This window comes from Poecilia reticulata, chromosome 7, assembly GCF_904066995.2.
Source record: "Poecilia reticulata chromosome 7, P_reticulata-male-v2, whole genome shotgun sequence".
NCBI classification, from domain to species: domain Eukaryota; kingdom Metazoa; phylum Chordata; class Actinopteri; order Cyprinodontiformes; family Poeciliidae; genus Poecilia; species Poecilia reticulata.
Genome location: NC_088836.1, coordinates 23,026,473 through 23,044,103, shown reverse-complemented (window position 1 = coordinate 23,044,103; position 17,631 = coordinate 23,026,473). Strand labels below are relative to the sequence as shown.

At 37.5% G+C, this 17,631-nt stretch overlaps 1 protein-coding gene across 1 annotated transcript in view; it reads left to right on the top strand.

Moving 5' to 3' along the window:
• LOC103467941 (cadherin-4-like) overlaps nucleotides 1–17,631 on the top strand; it is a 258,109-nt gene that overhangs the window by 104,444 nt on the left and 136,034 nt on the right. The window lies entirely within an intron of this gene.

Sequence of the window (17,631 nt, the reverse complement as noted above, 5' to 3'; positions counted from 1 at the left end):
TAATAAAATTACGGACGTTTTGATAAGGAGTCAGAGGAGGACGTGCTGGTCTCAGCCTCCTGGCGGCGTTCAGTTTGTCACCTAAAGCTGAGATCGACTCAAAACCTTCCGCGATCGACATGTTGCGCCCCTGCTTTACAAAGCACAAACAGTTCAGAAACAATATGAAATGCCAAAAAAGCTATTTATTAACTGATTAAGTCGTGTTTTAGATTTTTCTTGAAAAACTAATCAGTCACGGCTGATTAGTGGGTGAACTCACGGCTGCACGGTGAATCCATTGATTTTTTTACTGCAGAGAGCCACTCCTCTCTTGAGGGTACTGCGTACCCCCGTTAAATCTTTTAGGGGTACGCTGTACCCTACCGTACCCCCTTACTTTCACCCCTGATTATAATGTGTAAACACATGGGAAGCCCATGTTTCACTTACAGAAGTTATATTTTATGGTAACATGGGAAATGTGCCTCAGATGTGAAGTTATACAAACAATTTGGAAAACCTTCCAGATTCTTTTAACATTTTTAGAAATCATACTCTGAAGTAACATACGGACACATGTATCTCACATGTGAGAATTATACTGGGAAAAAACATGTGAGCATGTCAACATGTTTCAAATGGGAAAAAAAAAAATATGCTGTGCAGTAAATTAGGAAACCCATGTGGTAAAACAATCCACATTTTTGTCACATGTGAAAACAATATTTAACTGTAAATGCTAAATAAATGTACATCTGAGAATCTCGTAATGTACAATATGACCACATGTTTTTGTCATGTAATACAAATGAAGTGAAAATTTCAGCCTTTTTTTCTCTGACAGCATATTTATTGACATGCACTTAGGGTACTTGATCAAGCCTATCCGATTTTTCTTTCAATTCAACCATGTGTTCTGAAAGGCTCCGGTGTTCTTTGAGGTGTATGTGTGTGATTGACAGTGTTGCCTGTTGTGTGTGACAGGGTGACAAAGTGTGCTGATCCCTTAGATGGTCCTGCATCACTACATTTTTCCTCTGTCCCACTTGGCTTCTCTCATCTTTTACTCTGCATTTATCTTACTTTCCCCGCAGCTGGGGACAAAGAAATGTCTCTTTTCCTAATGTCACATCCTTTTTTCTTGTCTTTTAAGTGTTTATTGGCATTAACTATCCCCGAGTCCCATTCCAGTACTTCTGTCATTCTTTGTCACCACGGGAGTGCTACACTTCTCGCTGCAGAGGTCTCAGAGCGAGTAGGTAGTCTTCAACAACTGTGCTAGGGCAGCAATTATCCTCTTTAACCTTGATCACTAATGTTGCACTTTAACAAGCTGAGCAATAAAAGTATTTTCCAAGTGAGAAAATTAAATGAGTTACCTCAGGTGGTCTGAGAGTTTCTCAGATGACAAAAATGGTTGAATCCCAAAATGTTTGACTTTCAACATAATTTGCCCTAATCTTTTCCATCATAGTGTTTTTGATTTTGGTGTAAACCTGCGCTTTCCAGTGCTTTCTAGTCATGTGACCTGGAAATTGTTTCCTGCTACCCTTCATGGAAGATCCATTAGTCCATTAAGTACACCTTGAGAAAATGAGGAGAGAGGAAGCTTTTTGGAGCGGAATAGAGAGGAATCACAGGTGGACCTTCTGAGTTTTTAAGGGTCATTATTGTGTATATATAATCTAAGTGTACTTGTGGCTTTTCTGTAAAACTGTCTGAATGTGAAGTTTTTAACCTCACAAACTCACCAGGAGAACTCGACACACAAATGAGGCAGTAGGAAATAATATGAAAAGCAGTTGTGGTGTTGCGTATGTTGGCGCTTGCACTTTGTATAATCCTGTTCTTTTAGCATATATAATGCAACAAAAAACATGGAGAAACTTGTTTGCATCAAGAAAATTCTGCAATTGGATCTAATTTGTAATCGAGCAAAGTCATTGGTATTTCGACCAGCTCTGCTACTGCAAGTTCAGTTGTATTGAATTAGATGTCTAAAACCCTCTTTTCAGTTTATCACTGTGTTGCATCACTTCTTCTTTTAACAGCTGTGCAACCATGTTTTAAGTCTATTATAAATTGGCAGTCAAATGTAGCTGTTTGCCAGTTAATGCCTTTTAAAACTTTGAAACATTTACAGTTTTTTATGCCAACTTTTAATTTCACAACACGTTTTTTTTTTTTAAATTAAAGACACAATGTAACTAGAAGAAGGTCAGTGTAAGCCCTGCTGCTTACTTTGAAGTAATTATTTACTACAGTTAGATAGTTGTTTTTTAAAAATAATCTACAGCCACATCTCATGTACTAGAATATGTAATCCAATGAAGTTCACTTGACAGATTAAACGTACATTTTGGAAAACAATTTTAAGCCAATGTTTAAAAAATAATTTTAATGTAGTACATGAGGCAAATTTGTTGTTTTATAATCTCTGCTGCAACCTCCATAGTGATAGAAAACATCAGGAGTTGTAGTCTAAATACAGATACTATTTTTCATTTGACTACAGTATTGCTACATATTTGAGTCCTTTAAAGGACTTCACTTTTCACTTATACTCTTCTATTATTATGGTAATAGTTATTCTATAAATATATATTTGATGACAAAGATTGTTTACGCAGACAATACAATGTGAAACCATCAATATCTGTTTATGTTTTCTGTCTGATGGAGTGACTTATTTGCTTAATTAAGCATTTTATTATATACACTATTGTCCATGAACATTAGGGGATTGGGTATATAGCAATATCGGGCAACAGGGACCCCAAATCATAATATCTTGCCTAGGGCACCAAATCAGCCAACTCTGGTTGTTTCAGCACTTTAAGAGGCTTAGGGAGACACACCTCTGTTCTTAGACAATCAGGTGCAGCTACTGTAGCTGTTAGGTGGCTTTGAGAAAGCATTTCTGTTTCTCCTGATGCTCTATTGTGCTTCATTTTTTTAACATTTTGATTTGAGATAAGCGGAACAACTTTCTCTCGAGACTTGACACCGACAAGAAACCTTTTAATATCTTAAGCACCCCTAGACACTTCCAATTCGTTCAGAATTGTTTGTTTGCTTGCAGTAGAAAGACCAGGAGTGAAAGTCATTTTTAAATGGAAAACAATTGATGAAATAGAAAACAATTATTATTCATGGGATTTCTTTTCATTTAAGTTACTCCTTATGAAATTTTAAACAGTTATTATTACTACTGCTTCTACTTAGCATATTTTTTATGTGAATGGTTTGGCAGCAGCTACCGACTGAGTGGTGCATATGTGGTTTGCATTTAATGGAAGACATAAAGCAGAATAGCTGTTGAGAGCAATGGGCTGCCTCTAGTTTAGCTGTGGATCCTGAAATTCAATTGATTCGATTTGAGGGTTTGCGTTATCTTGCCTCTAACAAAACAGTGATGAAAGATTACATATTGAGTCATATTTTTCCACATTTCCTCCGACCTTGGGATGTTATGAAATGTTACTTTTCTTTTTGTTCCTACACACATATTCTGTCTGTGTTCTTATATTTGCACTGAAATCAGTCTTTCAACTCACTTCCATGTACTTTATTCACTTTCAATTAAGGACAGCCTGTTTTCATTAGTAAGACTTTGATGTGAAATACATCAAGGTGGAAAATAACATTTCTAGTAATAACTGTGTGCATAGTGAATAATGTTTATTCAAACAGCACCAAATTAAAAAAATAACATTTTCTTGAAAATTTTTAATGCTTCAATGTACATTGCAATAGATTTTACTCTTTGGTGTAGTTTTCCTGGCATCTTTGCGGATTCTTGTTTTCGTCCTTTACTTCAGTCAGGTCAAACAATTCAGTGGGGGTGCTAGCCCTTAAGAAGATTCATACTGGTACCAAGGCACCCATCCCCTCCTCCCTAACATATGCAACACCATACATCAGTGGATTCTCAACGTACGGGATGATGAACCTTGCAGACATGGGGGGAGTACCCCGGAGTCCACCCCTCTTCTTGGGGTTAAGACTACACTGTCTGTAAGCAGTGGGGTCTCACAGACCAACCATAACCCCAAGCTAAATTCACTTTGAGCATACACATCTTCATTCACACCAGACCAGCCTTGCTCCTGGAAATTGGTGGAAACTCTGAGCCGCTAGAGGGATCAGGTCCCATGGAGGCTTGTCCTGTGTGGTGGGAGAAGAGAGTGTGGCTGGGTCAGGGGCGCTTGGTGCTTTACGTCTCACCCGGTGCTTCTTTGGCCTGGGGGCTGCCGCTTCTGTGCTTCACTGACAGCCTGTCCCTACGCTGGGCGTAAGGCTGCTCTCCATTGCAGACAGCCTTGTGTCTGTCTGCCTGGGGCTGCTGTGGCCATCCAGAGATGACTCCACCTGTCTTTTGCTGCACTGGAGTGCTGAATTCTGCAGGCTTTTTATAATTCTCTCCAGTCTTGAACCTTCAGATGACAAACTCACTCACAATACCCCCACTGAACACCAACACACTTCATTGTACACATGTGTTCAATGAAGTGTGTCTGCTTATCCCCCTACCCTCACAGACACACATCCGTGCACTGATGCACACATAATCCACATGGTTGAAGGTCATACTAACAGTTATGTGACCTGTCTAATTGAACACTGGATATATTCTTGAATTAATAAAGTCAATCTAACAATTTGGATTCTGTCTATCTGACCCATGTTGTCAACCATCTTCTGTATGTGGTATATGTGAAATGGCAGAGGTGGCACATGTGAAAGAAAAAAAAAATCTTTGGAAGGACTTTATGTATTTTGAGGATCCACAAAAAGAAATGCATTGCAAGGTCCATTATTTACTTAAGGCATATTTGTGCACAATTGAGTAGTATGTTAAGATTCTAGAAAATATATTATTTTAAGTCCTTACAATAAAAAAGAACCAGATTAGTTCTCTCAAGGGCCCAACGACTTTTCAAATTTGAAAAACATGGGATGATGAGAACATCTCTGCTAACTTTTCTTATGGAAAAGAAAGACCCTCACAGATTACCTTACCAAAAGTATTGGGTTGCTTTTAACAATACCCTGATGATAATGCAAAGGTTTTAAAAGCAAGTTAAGATTCTCCCCACCAAAGTTGCTCAACTGTGTCTTTTTTTAGATCTAGTTTTTGTACAGATCAACAATTTTGTTGGACTTTTATGGGCCATCCTCTTGGATGTTCCTGTAAATTCGGAAGAAATGAAGAGGCCACAATTTATTTATTTTTTTTTCCCCACAGGAACCAATATATCAAGTCCAATACCTACAAAAACATCCCAACATAATACCCTCTGCACCAATCTTCAATAGCAATCATTTAGGTATACACACATGTGCTCTGTTTTTATGTTTGTTTGTCTTTTCTCCATCAACTGCATTTTATATCTTTCAGTAAATTAAATCTAAAACCTCTGTCATTTGATGGAGTGACGCAGACAATTTTATTGATGGTGAACATGCTGTTACAGTTATGAAAGCTGACAGCAAATTGAAGGTAGAGGCCGTTCAGGGTTTTACATCTATTTTTAGCAAAACAGGCAACAATAATACACATCTTTTTTTATGTGATCAGACTTGCCAAGGCCAAGCTGTCCACTGTGAATCACAAACAAAGTATTTAGTTTTTTTTGCTCCAAAACCTGTTTGACTTTCAACATTATTAGGCATAAGTTTAATGAACCTAAGAAGATGGGTTTACGGGTGAGGAAGTACCTTGGTAACGATAAAGCTGACATGTTTTTTCATTGTAGCAATTATGTTCTTCCTGCTCCTTGTGTCTCCTCTCCTATGTTCTTATTATAAGACATATTGTTTCCACTAAAGTGCTTTTATGCAAACCATGAAGCTATTTATAGCAGGCCCTATTGCTCCTCCCACCCACGTCTTTTGCCAAATCTTGTATGTGAAGTATACCCACTAATAGAAAACAATGAGAAAGGGTGATTAAGAAAAAAAAATATTAAGGCAACTTGTGAAAAACTAAAAGTATCCCAAGGGTGGTATAATAAGTGGAAAAGAAATAAAAAGCAGAATAGTCAGGGGTCTTCAAGGAAGTGAAATGAGATGAATCTCTTGTGGACAGCTGTGGGGGGATGCTAAATAGGGAGCGCACATGAAGAGGACTGAAGGTGCCACTTGTCCTCAGCCCACTGTCTGATCTGGAGGTGGCAATGGTGACTGATGGAAAACCACTCCAGCTGAAGGTCACATCCAAAGCTCTGCCATTTTAGGCTGCTACTGTCACACGGGAAGGGATAAATAAAGCTCAGATTGCTGTGTTTATTCACTCTGCTTTCACTGTTGCTCTGTGGATGACGGCATGAAAAGAGACGGGTAAGCCAAAAAAAAAAAAAAAACTAAGTTGGTTTTCTCGTATCGCACCCATTTTTACATTCAAACACTCACATTATCAGATTAATATTCTGTTTTAATATAAAAAAGACTTGATCCTCCTTGTGTTCATGTGTCCCATATATTCAAACAATCCCTTTTCATTATTTTTCTTTTGATATATTTCCAGCAGACGCGGTTACATTAGGAGGAATCGGTGATAAAAAGAATATTTTCTCCTTAAATCCGGCAAAGTCGGATTTTGATTATCGGGATATTTTACAAGAGTTATCTTATAGCAATAGCAATTATACAAGCATTTGTCTTCAGATCACACAAAGCCCCCATGGAGTGAGAGCTATTCTGCAAGAGACATCATGATTCCTTCTTCCTGCATTGTTGCAAGGCCTAGAGACAGCAGCCCAGCGCTTCACCAATGTCCCTACTGCCTGGATAGGACACAGAGCTGTTCGCTTGGCACTTAAATTGTTGCTGGAAGTGTTGATGTCCCAGAGGCAGGGCTGAAAGCTCATGGCCAAACAACCCTGCTGCCCACCCTCTAATATCTGATCAAGAACCATCTGCTGAGGCTGTCGAGCCCACTTGCCTCCCCCGTGTCCTGGACTTCTCCAAGGAGAGCCCAGTGGGAAATTAGGCCATTAGTGAGCGATTAGAATGACTCTGATCATTTAAAAGGAAATGCAGCACAACTAAATTACATGCAGACAAGTTGCATTTTATTTTATCTTTGCAATAATCTAGAAAGAGAGGAGATGCTATCCTGCTGCTGCATGTTGTGCACCAGGCTTTCTTTGCTTATTGGTGAGAGTGTGGACACACCAGCCACTTCATTAGTGTACACCCTTATGCTTATTCTTGGTTTCGTTAAAAACTCAGGTAATCACGTGGCAGAAACCCAACTTTTGACAAATAGATGTAGTGTAGGCTTGCTGAGTTTCAACTAAACACTGGAATGTTAAGAAAAGTTCATTTCGGCGACTAAATACTGTTCACTAGCTTTTCCAATTACCAGTGTTGATTGTTGAATAATGGTGCCAGACTATCCTTTATCAGGTCAATAGCTGGTTTTGGAATAGATGTACTACAACCTGCAACAAGGACATGGGCACCACTGAGTTCACAATAGGCTTAATTTTGACCCAAATATCTTACCATAATATGGGAACATATGGGAGACACTGTTGCTCCCTATCCATTCATTACTTGCTTAATGGGGAGACGATTGCTTGTCCTCCTCCAGCCATGAGACTGGTGAAATTTGTGCATGTGAAATTTTAAGCTTGTACATGCATACATGCAACACAAGAAAAATAATTTAAAAAGTTACACTTTTGTCATTGTCACTGCTGTTGCTATCATGTTTGTGTGTGTTGTCCACTGTTTTTTGTTGCTTCCCACGTGTCGAACCCATTAGAAGCAACTCTGTATCATCTGTTGCTGAACATATCCATCATTTAATGACCGCAGACTAGCCATCTTCTGATGGCTATGTCTTACAATGCTCAACCTATCCTAAACTAGCTCCCTTACATGCTAATCCGGTGAAATACCTTTGAGATGTAGTGGAAGGGGAAATTCAATTTGTGGATGTGCAGCCAGCAAATCTGCAGCAACTGATTGATTGATGCTGATTGATGCTGATATGTCAATATGTTTCCAAGAGCTTATTGAATCTATGCAATAAAGAATTAAAGCAGTTCTTAAGACAAAAACGAGGCCGAAGGAGCACTTGCAAAGAAAAGAGTGCCTAATAAAATGGCCTAACAGTTTTACTAGCTTCTTTTTATGGTTGCTTAGACACTAGATGCCACCAAGCAAACCACTCTGTGTCCAGCCTCTGGATGCAGAATTTGGTAATTATTTTCCACATGCCATGCATTCTAATAAAGATTAGGAATAAGGATGTTGGCTTACCTTTAATTGCCCTTTTCACCTAATGCATAGTTTCAGTAGTTGAGGCACTAAAGGTGACCAAAAAAATGGTGAGTCTGGAAAGTATGTGATAATCATAATTGATATTCATTGCAATATTCAACAAATGCACTCTAATTACATGTGCTCTGATATTATGCAATCCTCCTTTGAAGCTCAGTGGATAAATGCATCATTTCATTCCCTGATCATGTTATTTTTACCTTGACATGATGTTTTGCTTGTGGACACATAACAATGAGTTGTATGGAAACTTGTAAGCTGGAGAGAAACTACATCAAATGCGTCAAAACTGGAGTCCACATGAAGTTTTAATGGCCTGTGAGGGCGTTTTCTGTCCCCGCCGTGTGTCATGCGTCAACATTCGCCGTGCCTTGATAACAGTTGGTTAATGGGTAATGCGCCACACAAGAGTGATGCTGCACTTTCTGTTTTCATTTTGTTGCTGTAGTGCAGTAATTAATCCAGCTGAACCCTTTGTGCTCGCAAAATAAATGCTTTCCATTTTCATTAATAGACAACTCATTAGTGCATAATGAGCAAGAAGGCAGCACTCCCTGCTCTCCCTGTGCAGCATGCAGCAGATGAGCATGTGCTACACTCAACTAATTAAAACCTTGGATTGTGTTTTGTGTCCTTGCATTATTCTCTAGAAAAACGCCATGCACATGCCTTCAAAACATTGGTTAAACAAGTCACAGTATGCTAATGTTCTTGACCAAAGTCAGAAATATTGTTCATTTTTATTTGTCTGTAAAGTATAGGTGCTGTGTCATACATACATTGACAGTCAAATTAGCTGGATGCGTCGCTTCAATTGGAAATTTAATGCATTATTCAATTAATGGTTAAAAAGGTTTGAGAAGCTTTCTGAATCTTGTTGTGGAGTGATTTAGATCCTCTGATTACTTATTTTACCAGCTATCATTGACAGGATTTCAGCGCCTCTTATTGTCCTGAATTTCAATATTCATATGCGTTGTAGTGAGAATTAAACATGTAAACACTTTATTATATTGAATGCAAGTTATGGTTGTTGTTGTTTTTTTTGCTCGTTGAGTGTATTATTTAATTTAAAATTACGCAAACTTGAGTTGTATAATAACTCTTTAGAATCCTTACCATTCATGTCAGTGGTCACACATGAGTCATTTCTCCAGCAATTTACTGTGACATCTTTACTTTCTTTTGTTATTTCAACTAATGGACTTTCTCTCTCAGCCAGCAAGATGCATAAAAAGCCTTACACTAAATGTGTTTTCTGCTGTAGCCTCATAATTTCTCACTGGAAAAATTAAGCCTTTATTTGAGTATATGTATTAATGGGGAAAAAGAAGTATATATTTTTGGATAAATTCATGCCTACCAGAATGCCTACCTAACAACGCAAAATATCTGTTTCAAATATTAATCACGACATGTATAAAAAAAAACAAACAGACGCTGGCTCCTCCCTGAACCTCCTACTGTAGAAGAATGGATTAAGTGTGTTCATGAAATCTATCAGTTGGAAAGAAATTAGTTTTCAAATGAATAAGTTTATCATCTTGTGGTCCAAATGAATGTCATATGTCAACCAAACACAATATGCACTAGATTGATGAGAATATAAAAAGAAAGACTTCATCCTTCAGGAAGTGTCTATTTACAATATAATATACTTAGTTATATACATAAAAGTATGTCTCTCCAAAACAATACCCCCTTGTTTCCCCTTTTTGTTTTATTTTATTTTATTTGCTTTTTATTGTTTTTTGTTTTGCTTTTGTATATGGAAATGTAAGGAGAAGGAATGTTGTATCTGATCACAGACTGAAACTGTGCTTTTGTAATCTTCTCAATACCTCAAAAATAAAGAATAAAAAAAAAAAATCATGTCTACCACAATCAATGGAAATATTGCTCCCGTATCAATCCCCTTTGGCCTGATGGTCAGCTCATGGCCTTCTAAAATGTTTCTACACCATCCAGGCTTCTGGGGTTCTCTTATGTTCTCTTCAGCTTACCCACTTTTCAAAATATATCTATTTTTCAACTGTTTTTTTTATGTTTTGTTTTTTGACCATTTCAATGCTGATTAAAACATTGCTCCTCCATTTTCAGTTTTCTGGCCAACAAATTTTTGTTTAAAAAATGTGATATGCACTCCAGCAAGTTTCCCAAAGAACTAGACCCACAGAATCACAAATTATTCACTATGATTTGTGAATGATTGTGAATGATTAGTGAAAAAAACCCAAATGTTTTTTTATGGGGTCCCCTTCCACCAATCTGCCCTCATCAGTCCTATGTAGAGAAGTTTTATGGCTGCAAAGTTTCAAATGGCCAAAGCACGCAAGTCCAAATAAAGCTCCTAGTAGTGCTTAGAAACGCCATATTTATATTTGTGATGGTAGGGCAAAAAAGGCTGATGGAATGAGTCCCAAACAACTACTTGTTTTATATAGTAATCAAGTATACATAGTGACCATAAGCTTTTTAATGATTTTCTTACCTTATACATGGGCAATTTTTATCTGTTTACAAGTTTGGAAGTGACTAAAATAAAAGATCAAAAGTCATCTGTCTTCTTTAGTTGCATGCTCTCTTTTCTGACCCTTTTTGAACAGTGGCTAAGAGAAATGAGCCTCTGTACCTCATCATATTTATTGCCAGGGAAACATGAAATGGAATACATTGTGGCAGAGACGGTGACACGGCTGACTTGCAGCTACAAATTCCTGGGTTTAAATTCCAGCCTGGGGTCTTTCTGGAAGAAGCTTGAATGTGTGCATTCCTGGTCTCCAGAAACACAGCGTCTGTACAGAACCTTCAGCACCCACAGTCAAACAAATGACTGTTATGTTAATTAGTTACTCTAAATTGCCATTCGGTATGAGTGTGTTTATGGTTGATTGTCCTTTGTTTTTGTTGCCCTGTGGTGGATGGGCGACTTGTCCAGGGTGTGTCCTGCCGTTCCCCCTGAGCCTCTCCCAGTCATGGAAATATAAGCTGGTAAAGTTGGATGAAGGCATCAAAATAATAAAATGTATTGTAAAAATTTACAACAAAGACCCAAATAGTTATAGAATTTGTATATTTTTTATTTTCTCATCTAATTGTGGCACTAAGCATTATCTTTTTTTTTTATTTTTATGCTGACTTAAGAAATCTTTCAGCATGCTGCTATAAAATAAGGCTTGTCTGTACCAAGGCTACTAATGTTAGTGGTCTTTATTTGTGGCCAAACTTAATCTAAATGAAATGTAAACTTTGTTAATTCTCCCTGAATCTCTGCGTAGTGAGATTTTGACGTGAGCAGATTTTATTTCTCGTTTCAGACGGACATTTTGAATAGTGCATTTTTCAATTTAAAACATGATGTTTTAAACATCCTAATTCTAAGTCATACAACTCTATGTGATATGAGTCCGTGTAAGAATACAAATATACCAAGACATGTGGGGGAAGAGAATGAAAAGTGAACCAGATCAAAGGCAGGCTAAACTGCACTCATCACTTGTAATGATAGATCTCACTATCATAATTAACTTCTGCTAAATTTGTCACATGATTTGTATTGCTTCAATTTAGTCCTGTGCAGGTATGGCAGTTCATGAATTAGACATGTAATGAGGATAGAGTAAGCCATTGGTCTCAACGGTAGAAAGCATTCTCAGTCAAATTGAAACCTTTCCTGCGTGCAATGCTCAGTATTTTTGATGCTCACATGTGGCAGATGGTGCAAAATGTGCCAATCTGTGCAAAAAGAGTGTTGACAGAAAACAGATGCTGCCTATCGTCTATGGTACAAAGTGTTTGTCAAATTTTACAACGCAGCACTTTTTTATTGCTCAGTTTTGCAACTTTTGTGTTATTTGTCCTAGGGGAGTAAAAAAAAACACAGATTCAACTAGGACGAGATTGTTTTTTTTTTTTTTCTGTGAAAAGTAAGGGGTTCTCAACATTGTATGCAGTGCAATGAGATGATGTGAATGCCTATAAGAATTTTTTTACGCCAGCAGCTTCTCTCCGACATCAAGTGCTCTAAAAACGAGATTTCTCCCTCCTAGAAAAGTTAGTGTTTCCTTTGGCAGACAAGGTGCAGTCGGTGCTGAGATAGCTATTAAATCGGATTAAGCTTTAAACTGTCGATCACCACCAAGTATATTTATGGCAACCACACAGCCATCACTGAGATATAATTATGGAATCTGAAACTTTGCTCGAATTTGAGTACTTCCAGAAGAGGTACATGCCATTTCTGACTCATGCAAACAACCTGGGCATAAAGACAGTGAAGCGGTGCTCTTTTTAAGAGCTAAGGAGCCGTGTTTATTTTATTAGTTACTTTGTGAAGTAGTTATTTGCCAGATAGCATCGTAAATGTGCCAGCATAAATCTTGGTGTTGATATAAACCTCATTTTGATGTTCTCCTTGTCTCTGTTGCTTCTGTGTAGCAACATCCCCCACGGCTGCCCTGTTACAGGGATTTGCAAAAGTATTCACACTCCTTGAACTCTGTCACATTAAAATCACAAACATTAATGTCTTCTATTAGGATTTAATTTGATAGATCAGCACAAAGAAAGGCATAATTGTGATGTAGAAGGCAGATGTCAATTGGTTTAAAAAAACATACACAAAATATATGACGAGTGTTTCATTCATTTTTCAGTCTATTCAGTCTGTTACCTCTACATAAAGTCTATACAACCATTAGCATTGAAAACTGACATCCATCATTCAATATAAATATTATCCAATGTATCAGCATGTGGGCATTCTTTTCTTCTTAGAGGCTGTAAATGATTAAACACACGGCTGTCGTTTCACCTTCCAGCAAGACAATGACTGCAAACATAGAAACATTAATGGGCAAAACTTTTAACCTAGATCTTCTGCCTTCTGCATCTCATCATAACAGTGCTCCCCCATTATGCCGCTTACAACTGGAGTATTGAACTGAGGGGTAGTTTGTATGATGACCTCTACAGACATGCAGTTCCACCAGGCGTCTGTTAATTGCTGCTATAGGTAATCTGGAGGACATGTGTTTTATGAGGGAATAACATTTTAACATGATATAACGTTCAAAACAGTTGATATCATCCCAATCCCCTATACTCCACTTTAAGAGGTATAAATACTTCTGCAAAAGTCTTAAAAGCCCTATAATCTGAAAACATGCATGCTTTCATCAGTGCTCTTATTGGCTGACTTTACTTGGATCACTCAGATAAATTCGATCTCACTTTCTTTGTAAAATGGTTAAATGTGGCCTTTCATTTCCTGCAATTTTGAGTTTTCAATCTTTTTCCCTAGCAACTTGTTTTTTTTGTTTTTTTTTCCCATGTCTTAGAGCACAAAGCAGTCTCTGGTCAAATTGATGTGATTTTCATGTGTAATGAATGTTATGAACAGAAGCACAAATGCACTGGGTAAAATGCTAAAATCTATTTGAGTCTTCTTGACTTGTTCTCATAAAAGTCAAATTATGTTACAGTTTAATTATAAGGCTGTGCATGTTTCTCTAAATGAATAATAAATTATCCTATCATCATTCCGCCTTTCCACCTCTTTCCACTCATCAGCTTCTTTTTCCAACCTCTTTTATGATGAGATGGAATATTAGTTTGAGCAAAGCAGCTTTAAGACATTTATTTCCTGATTTTCTGAATCCCCCAAATATAGCCTTTAGTCGTTAGGCATAGTTTTGAGCAGCCCAACTTTACTGTCAAATACATACATGGTGGGAAACCTGTATTGATATGTGTCCTATTTTACATAATGCTCAAGCCCAAGGGATTACTGCTGTGAGTGCACGAGCCCGTAAAACGCTTCTCACATATTCAGAGCAAATTAGCCTCCAAATCCATGTAAGCTACTGAAAGCTGAGAAGGAAAGCAATAATCGATGACAGAGGTTTTCTTTGGCGCTCTTAACAGCAGAGTTATTTATCTGTTCTGACACCAGTCAGCATGGTGTCTCAACTCCGAAACAAACAAAATCCAGAATGGGGGAGAAAATTAATGTGTTGTACAATTAAAGTCTCTCAAACGACGATCAGAGACTGTTTTCACATTTCCTTTAACTATATTTGTTGTCTAATTTATTAGTTTGCTCAAAGGCAATGTGACACATGGTGTAGCCACCTGCTGTTTACTGAAGGTAGCTGTGCGGAAGCAATTAATTAAAGCATAATTTAAATAATAGCTTGTAATGTTCAAATTAAATCACAGTTAGGGTGTGTTGTCTGTTGTATTTGTCTATAGCCAAGTTAAGACTGTAAACATTGATGTTTTAATTTTTTATAAACATCTATTGACTTCTTATGACAAGACCTTTCAAAATTGTCTGAGAATTTAAGCTGGACTCAGAAGGTTTGCAACCCAAATGTTAATGTCACCGTTCAGTTACCATTTTTTTAGTGTAAGACTTTAAAGGGCACAAGGAGAATTTGTAGCTACAAAGTACGTATTGCAGGACACTGAATTCTGACTGTTGTCAAACTATAGTTGTGTTTTTGTATTCTCAGTTGAAGTTATGTCTATATCTAAGTATCCATCATTCATGAAGGTGTTATATGTCTATATATTTGGTGAGATAAGATATGCATATGCACCACGGTCCAGAAATCTAAGCATCCCTTCAAAGATGAGCTTTTTTACTTTTCTTGTTGTGGAGTTGCGTCCGTTCAAATACATTTTTGTGAATTTTCTAGTGCAGTTTTATATATGTAAAAATAATGTATGTAAAAAAATAAATAAATAAATAACTCACCGAAACTTCTGTCTCTGTAAAATAAAAGACACAGAAGGGGATGTAATATGGTGGTTCTGACATGTGATATTTTATCAGTTATGCAGCTATTCTTAATGTTCAAGGAGTGATGAGAGTTTGTAAGCCTTTGGGCTAAAAAGGAAATGGACCGGGGATTTTCTTTTAGTGATAAGGTTGACTGCACTGGGCTGTGAAAGTGCTCCACTAACTAATTATTTGAAGCCTCCTCTTAGATTAGTGTCGACGTGCAGAGCTTATGGACAGTTGCATAGCAGACAATCAGACCACGTAATAACCACAGTTCCAATATTTGCTGAAATCCACTGTAACACCTCGCAAAACAAAAGTGTGGAAGGTCTTAATGCTCAGTCCAATCCCACGGCACAGTGCCTTGATAAACACAGACGCCATCTTCACAATGGACAGCATCTTTACTCTGGCAATTAGGCAGAGCTTTGGATTATCACTTTTTCAGTCCAGCACACACCAAATCCATCCAGATTCAATTATTTCCCTCCCATTTCTGCGGCCATTTGGGCCTTTTGGTCTCAGGCCCAGAAGAGAAATGCTTAAAAGGATCTGAACTGCTAAGAAGTAAAAAAAAAAAAAAGGTCTTTTTTTTTTTAAGATTTAGCTTTCTCCATAGTTTTGTCTTTTTCAGTATAGATATGACAAGTGTATACAATAAATGTAACCTTGTAGCATTCCACCAGTGTTATGGTGGATATTTTGTGAAAGCAGCAAGCTAATAGTTGCATTTCTCTCCCTCAGGTTTTGTGTTCTGTTCAAAACAAGTAGAACTATATCTGGCTTTCAAGAAACCAATACTTTCTTTCTGCCTGTGTGGAGTTAGTCTCCCCTTTGACCCCTGCATAAGAAACTAAAAAGCTTACAGAAAGTATTTGATTTAGTGTGTATTACTGTTTCTCAGTATATTTAAGCTTATTAGAAAGCTTACTCTCTCAAGAACTGTATAAAAAAACTCAAGCTTGTTGGAGTCAGGAGCCTCTGATCTCTCAAGGCCTTTCTTTAGGGGTTTTGCTAAGTAGCTTTTATTTCTCTGCCTTGTCTGTTTATGTAAGTTGATTTCTGGACAGCGCTCTGTTGCATTTGTGTTTCTTGGGATATCATTTTTTGCGGATTTTGTCTTTCTTTTGACAGTCTAGAGCAGATATGCATGGGTTGGATTCAATACACAAGAACATCATAGCAACATTGTAAACATCATAATTTGTTTTTTAAATTCTATCATTTCTTGTAAGAATGTTTATTTTATGATAACATTAAATAAAAAATACCATGCTTTAATAATATGTTCACACAAATGTGTATAAAACGGAATAAAGCAAATACGCTACTGCTAAAATAGTATAGCATTATGATAATAACAATTCTAATAATAGTACAATTATTACTATTTTGAATTTTTCAGCATAAAGTAAGCCAATAATATGAAACAAATTAGGGCGCGTGGCTTGTTGTCAGGCTGTTTGCTCAGGTGGAGTCAGCAGTTGTCTTCAAATTAATGTTTTCTTTCAAGTATGGTACGTGGCACCCTTTTCCACAGCTCCATTGTCTTTGTGTTTTATGACTAGAAATGCTTCTCAGTTGCTAAAATTGTCCCTTCTGTAATTGAGGGAAAATTGTACGTCCACGCCTGCACAGCAGCACATCGGAGAATGGCAACACAGTGCCACTCTATGCTTCATACAGCTGAAGAAAACATTGTTGACTCGGTTGCTTTCTCTGGAAACTCATTAAAATTACCTCAAAGGATATGTCACAATTTATTTTTACAACTTTTCCATTTCAGTTGCCTTTGGATCTCTTACGACATCATCATCATCTCCAGCTGAATTTGAAAATTCTTATGTGGAGCTTTAGATAATGATTTCTCCACTAGGGAGGAAGAGGTCAGGGGAACTGTTGCTTTCCAGCAGTTGCTTGGAGACATAACAGACCGGCACCCTAGGAGGACTCTAAAACATTCTGATGAGCACAGTTTGCTTGTAATTCACCACAGTGACAAATGAGCCCTTGTGACTAAAGCTGTAATTTAAAACACAAAAGCATCTGAAAGCATTTAGGTAGATATTTCAGTTTCTGCTCGGAGGCACGAGGGCTTCAGCACTTGCTTTTCTCCAGAATACTAGAATAGTTTAACAATACTTTCTATGTGCATAATACTTTGTTACACTTTTCACAACATTATCAGTTTGTGTTTTACCATTAGGATTTACTAGCATTATAGTAACGCTATAATGTTATCACTACAACACTCGTAGGACTGCAGTTATTTCCCTAATAAAAATAAGGCTTTTGCCCCTAAACTGCCACTTTAAGATAATGGTCCACATGTGGGTGATGGAACGGAAGTTCAAATACGGCAGCAGCAATCAAATGTTCCCCTCTTCATTTGGTTTAGCCACAAACAACACCCTGGACCCCTTCAGTGATCAGACTCTTCACTATATGCTCTATCTGTGTATCCTCTTTCCTTATTTCTAGGTTGTTTCTTTCCCTACGTCCAAGATTTGAATGTGGTCAAAAAGTGTTTCCAATGTAGAGTTTTTGGTGTGTTAGAGGGAAATTTG